Genomic DNA, 15,995 nt, shown 5'->3' with positions numbered 1-15,995 from the left:
GTACTACTTAGAATTCTTTTCTTTTACAAAACAGAACATTTAGAACATTTCATCACATACGCCTTTGGAATTCTTCCGATCTTTCTGGAGATGTTATTGTTTAACTTTCAGAAGGAAACTGAAATATGAATCCATATTACTTGTTCTGGCATTAATCGTTCACTCCAAAAATCATGTATGAGCTACAACTGGATTACAAGATTATGGTTAATTAAATATCTGCAGTGACTGAGGTCTTGTAGACCTAGGAGTGTGGTGGGCAACCGTCACCTGCACCTGTTAAAATACATTAAATAACTGTGGAGAAGGCATTTTTTCAGAGTGGAGGAGGTTCAACCTCAGAAAACTACCAGTTTCTGAGCAGCATTGCTTTGTTTACATGTTTTATATGTTTACACTTTTCTTCTGTATTATTGATCTTTTTCACTCAATGGAAATGCTGAAAGAATCAAATTATCCTTTTCAATTGTAAAATAATAAAAAGGGGACACAGCTATTTTCCTTTTTTGAGGCATAATCAACACAAAAGCTAAGACACGTCTCAGAACGTGTATTCTGCTGTTGGCAAAGTTTCCAGTTCCAGTGTCCCCAGAACGGCTTCGAGTTATCTTGTCTGCTGCTCCGGGACAGCCTGTCTGCCGTGTGAGCACTTTCCTGGAAGCCCTTGCGATCAACGTCTCTGCTAGTGTGTGATTTCCCCTCCCCAGCCTGTAACTGCATTACACACAAAATCTCCAATTTAGCCTGTAATCCTGGCAAGCATTTCTTGGACCATATCGCTATCCTTTCATGTTGGCCAAGTTTAAAGGGGGAGAAGGAGGAGGAGGAAGATTAGCCAGCTGCTTTTAAAACCCATCGGTGCATACTGTATTTACCACGATGGGTAATAAAGACAAGCTTTGGTCCTATTGTTATCTTTTTGGATAAGGCCTGTGTTACCTTTGGGGAACAGAGGTCACATTTTCTTGCACTCGTGTCCTGTGATTGGTGTATTGTTTAAAGACCATGAGGAATAATCTGGTGCTCCAAAGGAAGTTGGCAATAAAGTTTACTCTATAAAAAGAAACATGCAGTTAGGATACGGTTTCCTATTCTGAGTCAAAGTAGAGCGGCAAGTCAGAATTTCCGACCCAGAGGGTCAGGAAGGATTCCAGGACTTCTTGAATCACAACCGAAATGTGCAGCCACCCTCCAACTCCCTTCCTTTCACCCTTTGGCCCACGTCCCGCTGGGAGTCCTACTCAGAAGTATTTTGTTCAATTTACTGTATGACCGGTTCTTGATATGAATACATACCATGTTTGCCCCATGCTGTGTCTTCTCCTCACGTCTTAACTGAGTACTGTCATTTCTTCTCTACATGCTGTGCGCACAGTCAAGTGTGCCCCACAGTTCAGGAGGCTTTTTCGTACCTAAAATATTGGAGAAACTGAACTCGACCCTAAACCGATGGAGATAACAGCTCTTGAAGTCTCTGGTGTCTTTGCTCATGGTGCTTCTTTTTTAAAATAAAAACAATAATGAACTTTTACAAGCTATTTGGACAATGATTGCATTCCATGCTTACTTTTTCATTAAAATTATTTTGAGAACACACAACTTTTTCCAAGAAAATTTTTTTCTCCTCTGAAAAGGTTCAAGCACTTGAACAAAAGCATGTGCTTTGTTTCCATGTGGTCACAATCGCAATAAAGACAGTGCACATCGTATAAGGCATGACATTTTTTTCTGTATTAACTGTGATTTTGTAGACACGTTGGTATTGGGAGCTTTCCGCACCTATCTTTCTGTATTTGTACATATACATGCTTGGCAACCTGACTTGAGAATAGGAAATATTTCTCATAGTTTTCATTCTTGAGTAGTACTGACTCCCGAATATAAGGTCACAAAAACGGTGTGAGTGACCATAAAGGATGTATACTATGTATAGCATGGTGGATACTTTGTAATGTGAAGAAGTGAAAATTTCAAATCTGCTTGGAAAGAAGGCAAAAATGTAAAATGAACGGCTCTCTTGCAACATGGAGCAGCTTAACCTTTGATGAAGTGGAGCTAGTAGGACTCACTTACCTGGATGGTTTTAGTGAGTTTGATGGTTCATTATATCCCGTCCTTCCTGGTTTTCTTCCTCCCAAGGGTACACTAAATGAACGTAAGGGAAGATTTGCTTTCTCTCCACCATTATACATGCAGCACACGCAAAGGATGAAATGTTCAAATGTAAAGATAATGCAGTAATTAGTAAAGACAATAAGCCCCTGAAAAAATAGAAGAAAATCTAAAAGGTGAAATAACAAAGCTGGAAGGGAAATTAGCATGTAGGCAAGTGAAATTCCTGAGAAGAGCAAATTCACTGAAGGATTAGTGGTTCTGTGGATCAAAGAGCTTGCTTTTGCAAAGTGATGCTATTAGGTAAAGCAGTAAGTGGTAAAACAAGACAAAATAAGTCTGTGCCTTAATCATTAGGCTGTAATAATTCTGCTTCTCTTTTGCCCAATATATCTTTTGCTCTGCTACCCACTGGACTGTCATCAAAGGATGGGTGGAGAGTACCTCCACCTAGAACACCCTATAATTTAGTAGTTAGGTCATTTTCATGAGATGTGGGTTTGAACCTCCTTAGGCGGGTGTCTCCCACTTCCTTGTTACTACACTTAAAGGGGACAATACCCTACATCTTAAGAGAATATTTTCTAGCAGGAAAACTGGGTGCTTAAATTTGAGGACAATGTTCTTGGCTGGGGATCCAGTTCTATCAAAGGTGGGCAAAGGTGGCTGTGAATGTATTTTATATTTGAGAACCTGGAGGTATATCCCTGTCGAAGGGAGAGCCTTTCTATGCGCAAGTCTCAGTGTTTTCCACTGGCTGGGTTAGGAGTCCTCTCTCAGCAGCACATTGTCTTCTGTGAAAGCCTTCGTGAAGGACCAAACTTTCTTCACGAATGTATGTGCTGAGCACATGGCTGTGGATGCCGTTCTAGAAGAGTGCCTTCTGTTAGGCAGAATGATGTGTCAGCCTAAGTCCCTGGTAAATCTATCCCTCAATGTTTTTTCTTTCAGATTAACACCTCCGATAGCTCTCAAGTTTAGACCAGATGAACTAAGCATGATGCTGAATTCCTGCCATCACCTCAAGCTTTTGATCCTTCACTGCTTTTTAACAGGAAGGTATGAAGTGGTCATGAATCAGAGAGATATTATTTTATGTTGACTTGGCACATGCATAAAGGACAGAGGGTTAAGGGTAATGGAGAATCTAGCTCTTAATTTCCCTCAATATGAAAAGTTGAGGTCAAAAATACAATGGCACGCTGAAAAGACTATCTCACGTTCCTTTCCCAGTCAAGACAACGGCAGTTGTTTTATTTTTCATATTTCTCATTTGCTATGCAATAGCTTACAAGACTTCAAACTGTGAGGGCAAGCAAGGAGTGGCAGTCTTTCCTTTACTGCTTTTACTCATGCAGATGCAGGTTGTTTTAGGTGATGATTCCTTTGCAGGAGAAATGATGAAATGTGTGAATCAAGAGTTTTCAGGGCAGTTGAAAACTATAGCTTGGCAACGAATGGGAGCGGGAAAACATTAAAGACAATGTAGTAACAGCACGCAGGGAAGAAAAAGAGAGATGGGGTAGAAGATAACAGGATATTGGATAGAGCACACCAGCTAAACAGGAAAAATTAGATGAGGAAAGGCATGTGAGAAAATGGAGGGGTAAAGACTGAGAAGTCTACCTTGCCGGGTGAGCAAGCTGCTCACTGTCAAGGCTCACTTTGGGGAAGGGGAACGTTAGAACTGTCGACTGACCTCTGATGAAATATAGTATGCTTTTTCATATCATCTTAATAATAGTAGTAATGTAATTAGATTGCATAATGGTCTGAGAAATGGATGCCCCTACCTCTGATTTCTAGCACTCTGGCCTGCAGCGGCAACTGCCTGGATTAACAGGATGCCCGGGTATTCTGGCTAGCAAGGGTATTGCAGCCGCCGTGCAGCCATCTTCCGTGAGGAAGCTTCAAATTTTGAGGTGCTTTTTAGCCGAATCTCCATTGGACTGGTGTCCTTAAAGTGCATGTTTCTTTTATCTGAGCTACTCTTATGGAGGTGAGAGAAAGGTGTGTTTAGCTAACAGAGCTGGTTGAGAATATAAGTGAAATTTCATGGCTCGAGGTTGCTGTATAAGTTGTTCAAGGAGCTTAAGGCATGTGGCCGAACACACAGCTGTCCTGTGTTTTGGTTGTACCAATGTCGTATTGAAACCTGAAAAGATTATTTTCCCTATTCTTAGCCTGGAAGCTGCTCTTAAATCTGTCCGGTATACATGTGCAGTGGCCCTCTACGTATTCAGTGACAGACTTACAGCTGGTTGTGGGCTGGAGTGACCATACTGCAAAACCCCAAAACCAACTGCGTGTTTCCCGAAGGCAAAGACTGAAGACTCAGGGTTTGTGGGCCCATTTCATTTTTGTGGTGTGCTCCTGTGGCGAAGGATCAGGCGGACAGCACTTGCTCCACAAGTGATACCAGGGCACATTCCTAAGCAGCACCTTTCCCTCGGAGCGCTGCTTTCCTTTATCCCTCCTTTACATCGCATTTACCTTTTCTTTGTTGTTTGCTTGGGCACAAAGTCTCCTGTATGTGCAGGCACTTCATAAATCCTGCAGAAGATAGCCTTTTTTTTTCCTCCTTAAAATAATGTAGTGCAGCCACATCCTTACTGATCTGGCAACCTGCTAGTGATACTCGCAGGAAGTTTCCCCACAGCAGAATTAACCCAGGTATCTGAGAGAAAACCACAGACCTTCAGCTCCTCTGCATTCCCCTTACTCCTTACCTAAGTCACTTCAAAACACGGCAATTTGTAATGTGTGGCGTCATCTCGCAGACTCTGCCAGTGAATGTAAATGGCATAAAGAGCATGTGGAACAGATGGAATGAGACATGCACGTAAAGAATTAAAGTATCTGTGAGGGAATTTGGCAAGGATCTTGGAATGCTTCAAGCACTGTGTACGGGGGTGGAGGGAGGGAGCCCGGGATGAGTAGTGTGGGGCTGTATGCTCGTGATCCGTTTCTTTTAGAAACAGTGTGTGACCTATTTCTCTCGTCAAGCTAAAGACAGCAACAAAAATGCCTTTTTCTCCCCCAGCTCCTGATACCTTTTCAGGAAGCCTGAAAACGTCTTTTTGTTGGGGAATATTTTTCCTTGAGGAAGAGTTGTGAGTTGTTTGCTTTTTCATTGCGAATATTAGAGTAAATGAGGGAGAGCAAAGAGCAAAAAGAAAAGGCGTCAGTGGGAATGGGATGGGTTGGTACAAATTCAGTAGCTGCGCTTGTGTGCACGCCACGAGAGAAAGGGGCATAAGGAGTCAAGGAAGTATTGCATAATGCAGCTGTTAAATTTACTTACGTCAAATGACTTAGGCTTGTAATTTTAAAATGGCCTTAGATATTGACTTAGTCTAACCATTTCAAAAGTGACTTTCTAGACGATTTTATACACATACACGCACAAAAAGAGGGAGTTTTTTGAGCTGGCTCACTAGACAAGAGAGGTTTTATATAAAAGTGACATAAAGAAAGGCCAATGGAAAATCTAATGAAATGTAATAGTTTGCCTCATCATGGACTTCTAGACCAGTAAATTTGCATTTTTTATAAGCAAACTTGGGGACTAGCATTTTCGATCCATTCATTGCCTAACCTGTTTCTTGGAAGCTACTTCTGGAAGATCACGATCAGAGCTTGGATTGGCATCGAGTGTAGTTTTGCAGGCAGCTGTTTGATCTGCTGCGTGCCTCCGGTGACACATTTACATTGATCTGGTGACATCCCAGTCTGAATCACTTCAATCCAGTGTTGTAATCCGCAGCCTCCCTTTCGCAGTGAGGGGTCACAGAAGCTCCCAGTCTGAGCATAAATGTTCTTGTTCGCTGCTCAGACCGGACAGCTGAGTTCATGCATGTGAAAAGACGGTTTCTTGCAGCCACAGGAAAAGCTGCCACGTTAACTGAAAAGGTTTATTAAAAAAAAAGTGACATTTGTTTGAGCAATGCAGTCTAGCCGTCCTAGGAAAAGGTAACACCTGATGGTTTTCATTAAATCATTAACTCAGCTTCTGGTGGTGCTACTGGACTTTAAAGGAAGCCCACATCCAGTCAGCTTGCCCAAAAGAAATCCTGAAACAATGATGTGAATAGAAGAGACAACTCAGGTTTCCCTTGATAATCATAAAGGGCTCAAATTACCTTCCTTTCCATCCCCAAAGGGGGCATAAATACTTCATTTATGAGACTGTTTGCGCATGACTAATCTATTTCTACTTGCTAATTGTAATGACTAATGCATCTTACAAGGCAAATATTAGCTTGTAATAACACCTGAACAAGTAGATTTATAAGTGTTAAGCAAAAATACAAATAATTAGCAGAAGTTGACTGGTATTATCTTCTAATTAACTGGAAAGACACTTCCTACTTGGAAGAAAAACAAGAAGATTTCCCAGGAACCTGTAGAAATAGCTAGGGCAAGGTACTGCTCTCTTGGAAAATAGGCAGTAGTCAGGTAGTATTTAATTTTCATGGGAGCTGAATTCAGTCATACTTCCCCTGCTGACGTCAGTGCAAGAAAAGCACTTTCGGCCGGTTCCTACCTGCTGAGACCATATGTCCGCTGGCGAGAATTTGGCAGGCCTCTCAGAGTAGAAGTAATTACAAGAGACAGGCCCTATTCTGAGAGCACAGTCAGGGAATTATTTCTGCACCATCCAACTAACTGACCACTACTTACAGAATTGGGTCCGAAGGAATGTTGTTGACCAAATACTAGGTTTGATGTATACAATACTTTTGACTGGGGCTGCTGTGTTTTGTCTAAACAGGACTTTAAAACTCGGCAATGACGTTAAAAGTGCTTTAATAAAAGTGGGGCTCTCTCGAAGTGATGTGAAGCATCAGAAGCCCTGTCAAATGTACCTTGTATTTTTTTTTACAGTATTTTGACAAATATAATAACAAAGTGACTTTCCAACTGTTCAGATGTAGAGTTTGTGGGCAGATTAAAGCATCACAGCTCGTATCGTGGTTGAAAATTGGACTTAAGTTAACTCTATTGCTTTTGATACCTCTTCCCGAGTGCCTGCTTGACCTGCAGCTCAAGTGAACTGGACCCCCACTGCCTGTAGAGGCAGAATCTGAGTAGGGGCAGCTTCCCACCCCGTGCCCGAATGGCCCTGTACCAGACAGCTGGTAAACCCCAGCCTGGAGCCACACCGCACACCGGCATCGAGGCAGTGTGGGTCATCAGGAAATTTCCCCTCCAGTATCAGCTCGTTGCTGAAGCAAGAGTGATACTATAGACATAGTCTCTGCAAATCGATGAAAGTTGGCTCCTAAGCTACAAATTAGGTTTTGGCTCCTAAATGGTATCATTACTTCACAAATAACATTGTAGAATAATGTTTGATAATAATGATGTTACTCTTGGCCTGAAATCTGCAAGTAGTACCTAAAATATTTGACCTATGTTACAGATAGTCATCAAGAAACCAACTGGCTTGCCTAGAACCACAAAACGAATTGAGGATAATGCTAGAAATACTGCTCAGCACTCCTGCTCCCAGTTCCTTTCTTGAGTTTTGATACCTTCCCTGTTTTCAATATTCTGATAAGCAATCATAGTGTTATACATTGAGAAAGAGGGTGGGGAGGGTCCCCTTTTTGCAGGTGTCACACGTGTATAAGTGGTGTGCCTAACTTTTCTGTTGCAAATAATTACAAAGCCAAACTGTAGATTGGGAATATGCTTGGACTGCAACTCAGTGCTCTGCATCCTCTTGAATCTTAGTAAAGATTTAGTGCTTTTGCAATGCCAAACAACAACAACAAAAAAGGTTTATGTGTACTCATACAGTTCATCATACTGGGCTAACACTGAGACCAAACCAGAGATTCAATGACATTATTACGTGTAACAGTTTCTCATTTTCCTCCAAGTAAACATCTATGCTTTTAGTTTAGCTTTTATACAAAAATATTTCTTCCAAATATGAGTTTGGAACACCAACTGTGTTTTGTCAAATACTGTATTAGCCTGGAATTCTAGAAGAGAATTTGGCACTGCTGTCTGCTGTGACTCTTAGCTTTGTCAATCATTTAAAGGATCGCTGTTAGCAATAGTTGGTATACTTCTAACCAAACAGCAGTTCAGAATAAGGTTGTATCCAAAAAGCCCCAACAAATGTGAAATAATCAGCAAGTACAAACACTGCTTGTTTCCTAATATGAGCAGAAGGGTTTGTTTAAATCAGCAGGGTTGATCTTTGCCCAAGTTAGGTCCATGTGCCAGAAAGCTGAAGGTCATCCCGGATTAGCCTAGACCAGAATCAACTGCAGCCTTCGGAAAATACAGTTCCTGATGTGCAGTACTGCCTTTTAGTTGAAGTGGGCACGGGAAGGTGAAGCACAGGGCAGCAAGGTTTTCTGCTGGTTGTGGATGAGAAAGCACACTGCTGTTGTGAGGAGGTGATTGTTGCTCTTTCCATCTGGCTCTGCAAATCCATTCAAATTTTGAAGTACTGCTCTGCAGAGTATCTCACTCAAAGGATTTTAAACAAAAATTACCATCCGAGTTGATATGTAGGCATTTGTTTGGCTCTATGTCTTAAACGAGGCCAAGAGGCTTCAGTCTCCACATCAGCAAAGAATAAATATTACTGCATGAGTCGTTTCATCATGTATCAAGCAAAACCAGCCATTGCAGTTTCTTCCTGGGATGAGTGGCTTCTGTCTGAAAAATCCAGGAAAGCAGCATTCGCTGGCCTGCTGCAAAACAGAAGGATGAACAGATATCTCCCCGCTTGCCCAGCAGTCTCAAAGATAGGATCCCTTTAAGCAAATATTTCAAGCCTTGGCCAGTTTCTTGAATAATTAAATCACAAGCAATTGAAGTATTTATTCTATATGAGTGTAATTTCTCATAAGGCTAGTATTTTAAATTGCTAGTAGTAGGAGTGGTAGTAAAATAGGATTTCCTCTGTAATTCTTTTTTAAAGTTAGTGCTTGTGAAACCTTAAAATCACATCGAAAGGAGTTGTTTCATTTATTGGCACTGGGATGTCAACACAGGGAGTCTATGGAAGTCCCGTGTCTCTAATTCTTTTTTCCATTCTCGTAATTCCAGCAAAAGCTCTCAGCACAACATTTATCTACAGTTGATGGATCACTGAGTGCTTACAACTGAAGAAAATGTACATCAAAGATATCCAGTAAATTATTTTAATAGTCGAGTCTTTCGCAGAGCAAGCATCACCTTTCGTATGTTTTGTTTTCTATAAAAACACAGTTTATATGTGCTTTAAAGACAGAATTTAGCTATAGCTTACCATTTGTTTTGATTTATATTTCTTATAATTGAGCTGTAAGTGAACTTGACAGCTTTGTGACCAAAGGCAAGTCCTGATACTTAGGTTCCAGAACAAAAGGGCCTTAATGAGGTCAGAGCAGTAACAGAATATAAAACAGAACACTTCTTATTCAATCTCATTATTACTGATGGGCCTCCAGTGGGCCCTTACTAGTTGCTCACATTCCCAGTTTGGAACTGGGTGGGGGGAAGAGTAGGTTGTCTGGAGTCTGCGAACCGTGGATAATATAGAAATTATTACAAATATTGAAATGAGTGTGCCTGCGCAGAGTGAAATGCATGGACGTAGCCTTTGCATTTTTGTCAATACACCCATGACTGACTCGCTTGTTTAGTTTTTAGATGAGTTTATTTTCAGGGATAGGAGTTTGAACCTTAATCTCTCTTTTAATGGTGAAGCCCAAGACAACAGTATCTATTTCAAACTGGTTTCTCCTTATCTCATAAATACTCACTGACTGCTTGTTTTGCTCAGGATATAGCAGGAACAGCTGCACACTCCTTTTCGGATACAAAACTTGTTGTTTATTCTGTTCCCGCACCAGTTTGCAACACAAGCTTTTTGCCCTCAGAAATCGAGAAGTACAAAATGCCAGAGTGCTGCATTAAGATATACTTTTAATGATAAGAAAAACAAACCTAGACGAAAGAGGAGGGAACACATTTAATAGTGCCTATGAGGACTTGAATATGAGTGAGATATATAGATATAGATATAGATATAGATATGTACAATGAAACCTTAAAAATTTTCCCTCACTTAAGAAGAATCTGCACACTAGTTGCTAAAGGCCTGAACTTCTAGAGCTATTGTCTAGAATGGGTTTATCATGCGTTTTCAGACTGCGGTAGCCGTTTCCAAATATCCATGTATAAATGCTCTTATAAATCCACTTTGAGAGAGTGCATACTCTCTTCTGTCTTCTAAAGGATCCTATTTTTCTTCCTTTCAATGAATACAATCAAAATAGCCAAACGACAGTTATAGGAATTTATTAAACTCAACTCTCACAGAGCTTTTATTCACTTACAACTGCAGAATCAGCCCCCCCCCATGTAATTCTATGTCTTTAAGAGCAAAATAACCTTTAACTGCGAGTTATTACCTCCTTTTTCTAGACGATCATGGTAACAAAACATTTTCCATTCAAATCTATTTGGGTATTTTTAGTTCCTTCATAGCACTTCACTTTGCAGAGGGATTACAGTATCCATTAGATGAACTTAAAACAACAACTTGGAAATTACACATTTTGCAGCAAGAGAAACATAATAATTCTAGAAAAAGAAGGAATAAATATTTGAAGGGGAGAGTTAGAAGAGAACAGAAGAAGACAAAGAGAAAGCAGAAACCCATTATAGACACATTAGTCCAGGCTCTACTGTGGTCAGTGATCACACGCCATAAGCTACATTTTTCATTCATCTTCGTTATAACAGAACTAGTATCTACTACACAAACATGGCTTAAAAAACAGTAAAGATTTCTTAGGGCTTCTGACCAAATCTTTAACTCCTCTTTTCCTGCCACAGTAAACCAAAAGGATTTTTAGAATTAAAAAATCATTCTGAATTAATTAATTTGCCATTTGGCTATAGTTTTCCGCACTTTGTTAGAAAGGCCATATTATCTCTGGCAGATTTTTTTTTCTTTTTTAATTCTGAGCTGCAGAGTAAATCTTGTAAGCTTGGCAGGATAAGTCCCTATATATTTCAGGGTAATATTTTGCAATTCTTGTTTTAACAGCCATAAACACCTTCTAATGCCAACAGGGAAGAGGACTTTAATCCAGATAAAATAAGATTCTTAAACACTGAAAACTGTACTCAGATTTATGGGCCAATTTTAATATTTGAGCTGCCCTGCCAAAAGCTGCACATTCCTCATGCAGCGCGGGGTGTTGCCTGACTGGCTGCTTCCAAGGTCACGGCGCATCAGGCTGCATCACCCATCCAGAGTTCCCCTGTAATCTATTCCGATAAATAACCTTGGGGTTTTGTTCTCAAAATGTGTTCGCCAAATGTTATTTCCATATTTACTTTGCCTTTTACCCTGAAGTCTTTTAATTTTTTTTTCCTTTATAATATTTTTATCCTGTATCTTATTTAACACCTTTTAATAAGTGAATTCTTACCAAGCGAGCACAACAACATCTGAAAGATGAAATCTATCTCTTTGATGGTATGAAACCATGACCCAACAGGCCCACCCTCTGCCCAGAGCGCTAACAGGAGCTTCATATTAGATTATTAAATCATTTAGAAACTCAGGTATGTTTATTCATAATGCAAGGTATCTAGCAGCCATCACAATTATTTCCCCTTCTGAGTGAAGAAATAATTCACAATTAAAAAGTATTTGCCATTTTGCTCTGCTAAATCACTCTCTTTTATTCCTGAGTAGTTTCAGTTGTCCTTTTCTTCTTTCTCTCTCTCTTTTTTTCCACATAGGTCATTTGCTTCCGTCCTACAGATTATTTAAATGAGAATTTGCAGTCATGTCTCGCACGAACCAACAGGGCATGCTGATGCACAAAACCGTGCCTTACCTCCAGCTAAAAATAAACGCGTCCCTTTGTCTTTCTCCGGTAGTTGCCTTTGCAAGATCTTGCTGGCCGGTTCGCTCCATCGGGGAACCTCTGCTGCTTGCATGGTGAGTCCTCAAAGACACGTGTGACGCACCCAGAGCATTCTCACTCTTTATTTAACAAAACAAGTGAAAACTTGCTGCCACAGAGATAGCATTTGGTCAAATGAGACATCATATAGAGGACTGCCTAAAGTTTTAATTTTTAAACTTGCCTATTACTATTTTCAACAACTTTTATTTTTTAGCATTACTTTCTCTTCAGAGCAATGGTTTGCATTTTGCTATGGTTTTCTTCATTCCTTCCAGTTATACCTGAAATGTCATCTAGATATTACCATGATGTGGGAAAGAAACCAGTCTACTTCTCTGCTCCTGAACTATTTTTATCCTTCCATCCAAGGCCACATTTTTGAGAGGTTCCTCATCTCTTCTTGAATTGCTTGCAAGCCATTGAAACTTCACATGGCCAAACTTAGCCATGCTTTTTCCTGACTCCCTCACATTTCTATCACTAGCACAAGCGCCATCCTATTAATATTACTCTTTATAACCAGACAGGCACCTTTGACTCCTTCCTCTCCTCCGCTGGTCATACCTCTGTTCGTATTGCGGCTCGCTGCTCGTATTCAACTCCCGCTGCTACTTCATCCCTAACAGTAAGAGATGACCTTTTCTCTTTCCAGACTGTAAAGCACCTTATCTAGGCTCCTCTTGCCTGCAGCAGCTTTCTTTCCTGCCTCTCTTGTATCTTTTATAATCCCGAAAACAAGGAGCTACTATGATAATTTCTCTGGTTTTTGATAAAAGGATATGAGCACTTTCCTTTAACTCCATGTACAGATTCACTTCTGCTTCACCACAGTAAGTTTAAATGTCTCATTCCTGCCCATATGACTCATATTTATTTGAACTCCCTTGTCTTTTCACTTTGCTAATGGTATCAGCTTCGGTTAATCTGAGTCTTCTACAGCACTCTGCAGATTTCTTTCAACGCTATCTTGCAGGTGTGGAAAGCTGCCTCAAAATTGGCTTTCCAGGCCATTAACCTTTCCTCAAAGAAACTGCTCCTTAAGAGGAACTGTTAGTATAGTATTCATATGAACGGCTAAGATATTTTTAAGGGAGTTTTCATGTATATAATTCTCTCAGGATATCTGTTGAAACGTTTGCCTCTGCCATGGGTGTGCTTTTCCGAACCCCACAAAACCCCGACGCTGACCCTGCTGTGCCTCCGGAGTAATTTGTTCGCGTAAGTCGTCTCAGTGACCCCAACAGATCTGCTCAAGTGAAGCTATTTATTTGTGAAGGCATTGCGGAGTTGGAGGATTCCTGCAGTAGGCCTACTGTGGGGTCTAGACTTAGGTCTGGCACTAGTCTTGTCTTCATCCGGGGAAGGGAGAAGAAACAAACTCCGCAAAGTCCAAGCAGGCTGTTGCTGCCGCTGCTGACTGTGAAGGGAAGATGCCTAACTACTGACGAGGGGTAACACTAAAGAAATCGCAGATGCTGTCGGCTGGGAAGGTTTGGAATCACATAGACCACGTTCGACTTGCTTCGGCGTACTGTGAAATAATCTGTTATTTGTTTTGATTTAAAAAATCCTTAGCTTCTGTAGCTGCGGAAGTTAGAGATGGTTATAGACAGACTGCACGGATCTCTAATAATACTACAGCAATCCTCGTAGCTGACGGTGGTGAGCGGGTTGACTGTAACTCGAAGGCCCCAGTCTAATCATTAGCAGGATATACAGCTATGGGCTGGGTGAATAACTTCTTTACAAGCAAATCTTTTAGTATTTATTAGGCATAAGAACTATCGCTTCAGAAATACAGTATCTTGTTTTAAAACTTGGGTCACTTTTCTCTTTATTAGAAATACAATAAACTTGCTAATTTAGCCAGTCCTGTATCTGAAACAGGCGATCTGGAGATTATCAGTGTTGTTCTCTTTAAAAAACAAACAAACAAACTGTTCAGTATGGTATGAATGTAGGAAGACTTTTTATTTTGAATTTTATGTTTAAACTAAATTCTGTTAATTTCTTTTTAAGTCAGTGAATTAGCTGCTTTTTTCCTTTTTAAAGGCTTACGTTTGTGGTAGTGAAGGTTTTTTCATTTAAAAACAAAATCATTACAAGTTCTTTTTTGTAAACACTTGAACAAAAAAAAGTAATTACTGGTTGAATTAAAAAGCACTTAAGAAATGTATGCAACCTCATGAAAAGCAGAAAATTAGACTACTGGAAGCGTATCTGAAATTAGCCTGTTCAGCTGCCCTCTAGTTCAAGAACATGCAGTAACAAACTACATAAATCATGGACAAGGAACTTCTTAAATTTTTTCAGTTTTCATAATCCTCGATGAAATTATGAACTGGGTAGAGTTTATTTAAGAGCAACTCATGGGCAGGGGGAAAACAAACAGGCTTCCTTCATTCTTTTTTGACAGGTAGACTAGTGAAAAACCACTTGCTTGTATTATGTTCATAATTTAGGTCTCTGTCCTTCTCCCTACCCTGTCCTTCCCATTAATGGACACTGTGGATGTCTGGAGAGGAAAATTTAGAAAACAGTTCAAATGAGAGACAAGACAAACATTACTCATACTGGAAAAGCTCGAATTTGTGTTAGTGAGTAACCATAATATGCAACTCAAATGCCAGAAAAATTGGGTTTTTTTTCTGAAAAAAAAAAAGCAGCTCCTTCAGCTATAGAATAAAAATGATCACAATTTGCCTGAAACTTTTAACAAGTCCTTCAGCTATACTGAGCAAGCTCAGCCTTTTATGTTCCTGGAGTTTAAAAAAAAACAAATACAAATATAAACAAGATGAAAATAAACTTCTTATTTTTAATATGAAATGTTCACAAATCATATATTATTTTAAGTGTGACTTAGGTTAGCAGAGCCCTTAGTTTTATACATTAATAAAGATGAAATTAAAAAACAAAATTTGATCAGGGGAATACAGGATTATTTTTCTCTTATTAATTTAATTGCCTTGCTCCTTGAAGTAAATTGTAATGATTGTGCCTTTGTAAAACCTGGACGTTAAAGATGAGTCAAATTTCTCTGAAATTTGGAATATGGTATGAAGAAATAAATTGAGATGTAGAATTACACAAAATCAGTAGCATAACTATCATTGTTGCATTTCACCTAGTTTTTGGACATATTTTCATAAAAAAAGTGTGGGCATTTTTGCCCACATTGCCCACATTTTGCCCTTGCCAATAATTGTTTTTCTGGAAATAATTTTGGGGGGGGACATTCTTATAACGTAGGCTTCTGAGCCTTTCTTTTAGCAAGAGACGAGCTATCCTTGACATGCAAAGTCAAACGCTGCTTCTTTTGGCCCTTGCCAAAGTTGGCCAAAATCCAGTTCTACTGCTGGTGTCAGAAGGACCAAACTCTGCCCGGCCGGGGCTGGGAGAGCCCTGTCTGCATCTGGTGCTCAAGCCAGCTGTGTTCCTCAAGTCAGTATTTCTGTTGTAAATTTGTGGTGCTCGGAAATACTGCAAAGCTGGCGTGCTTGGAGGCGAAATAAACCCGAGCAATTGCTTGCCATTTTAGCTTTGCTTTAGCCTCCTGACAACTTTATTTCTTCCCCCATGTTTAGTTTGAAGCATAAGCAACACCTGCTGGTGAGAACAAGGTCTATGAAACTGCTGAGCCATCGTCCTGGAAGAACAGGTTTGATCATGACTGTACGTTCTGGATAAGTTGTTCTAGAATAAATTAATCTTGCCTCTAATTTTGGAAGGTGTCTGTAAGGTGGGTAACTGGCTCCTTCCCAGAGTGCTCAGCAAGCCTCTAGTGGTGAAGACCAAGTGTGGTACAGTGGCTTTCCAGGAGCCCGGAGACGCCTTGCCACTTCTGAGTTTTGGTCTTGCAGCTAGTAGGTTCATATGTTGGCAAAACTGCTTTAGCAGTTCGTATATCTTGCTATTATAGAAAAACGAGTGTTTGGTTGAAGT

This window comes from Dromaius novaehollandiae, chromosome 17, assembly GCF_036370855.1.
Source record: "Dromaius novaehollandiae isolate bDroNov1 chromosome 17, bDroNov1.hap1, whole genome shotgun sequence".
Taxonomy (NCBI): domain Eukaryota; kingdom Metazoa; phylum Chordata; class Aves; order Casuariiformes; family Dromaiidae; genus Dromaius; species Dromaius novaehollandiae.
The sequence above is the reverse complement of the archived record's forward strand: the minus strand, read 5'-3'. Positions refer to the sequence as shown.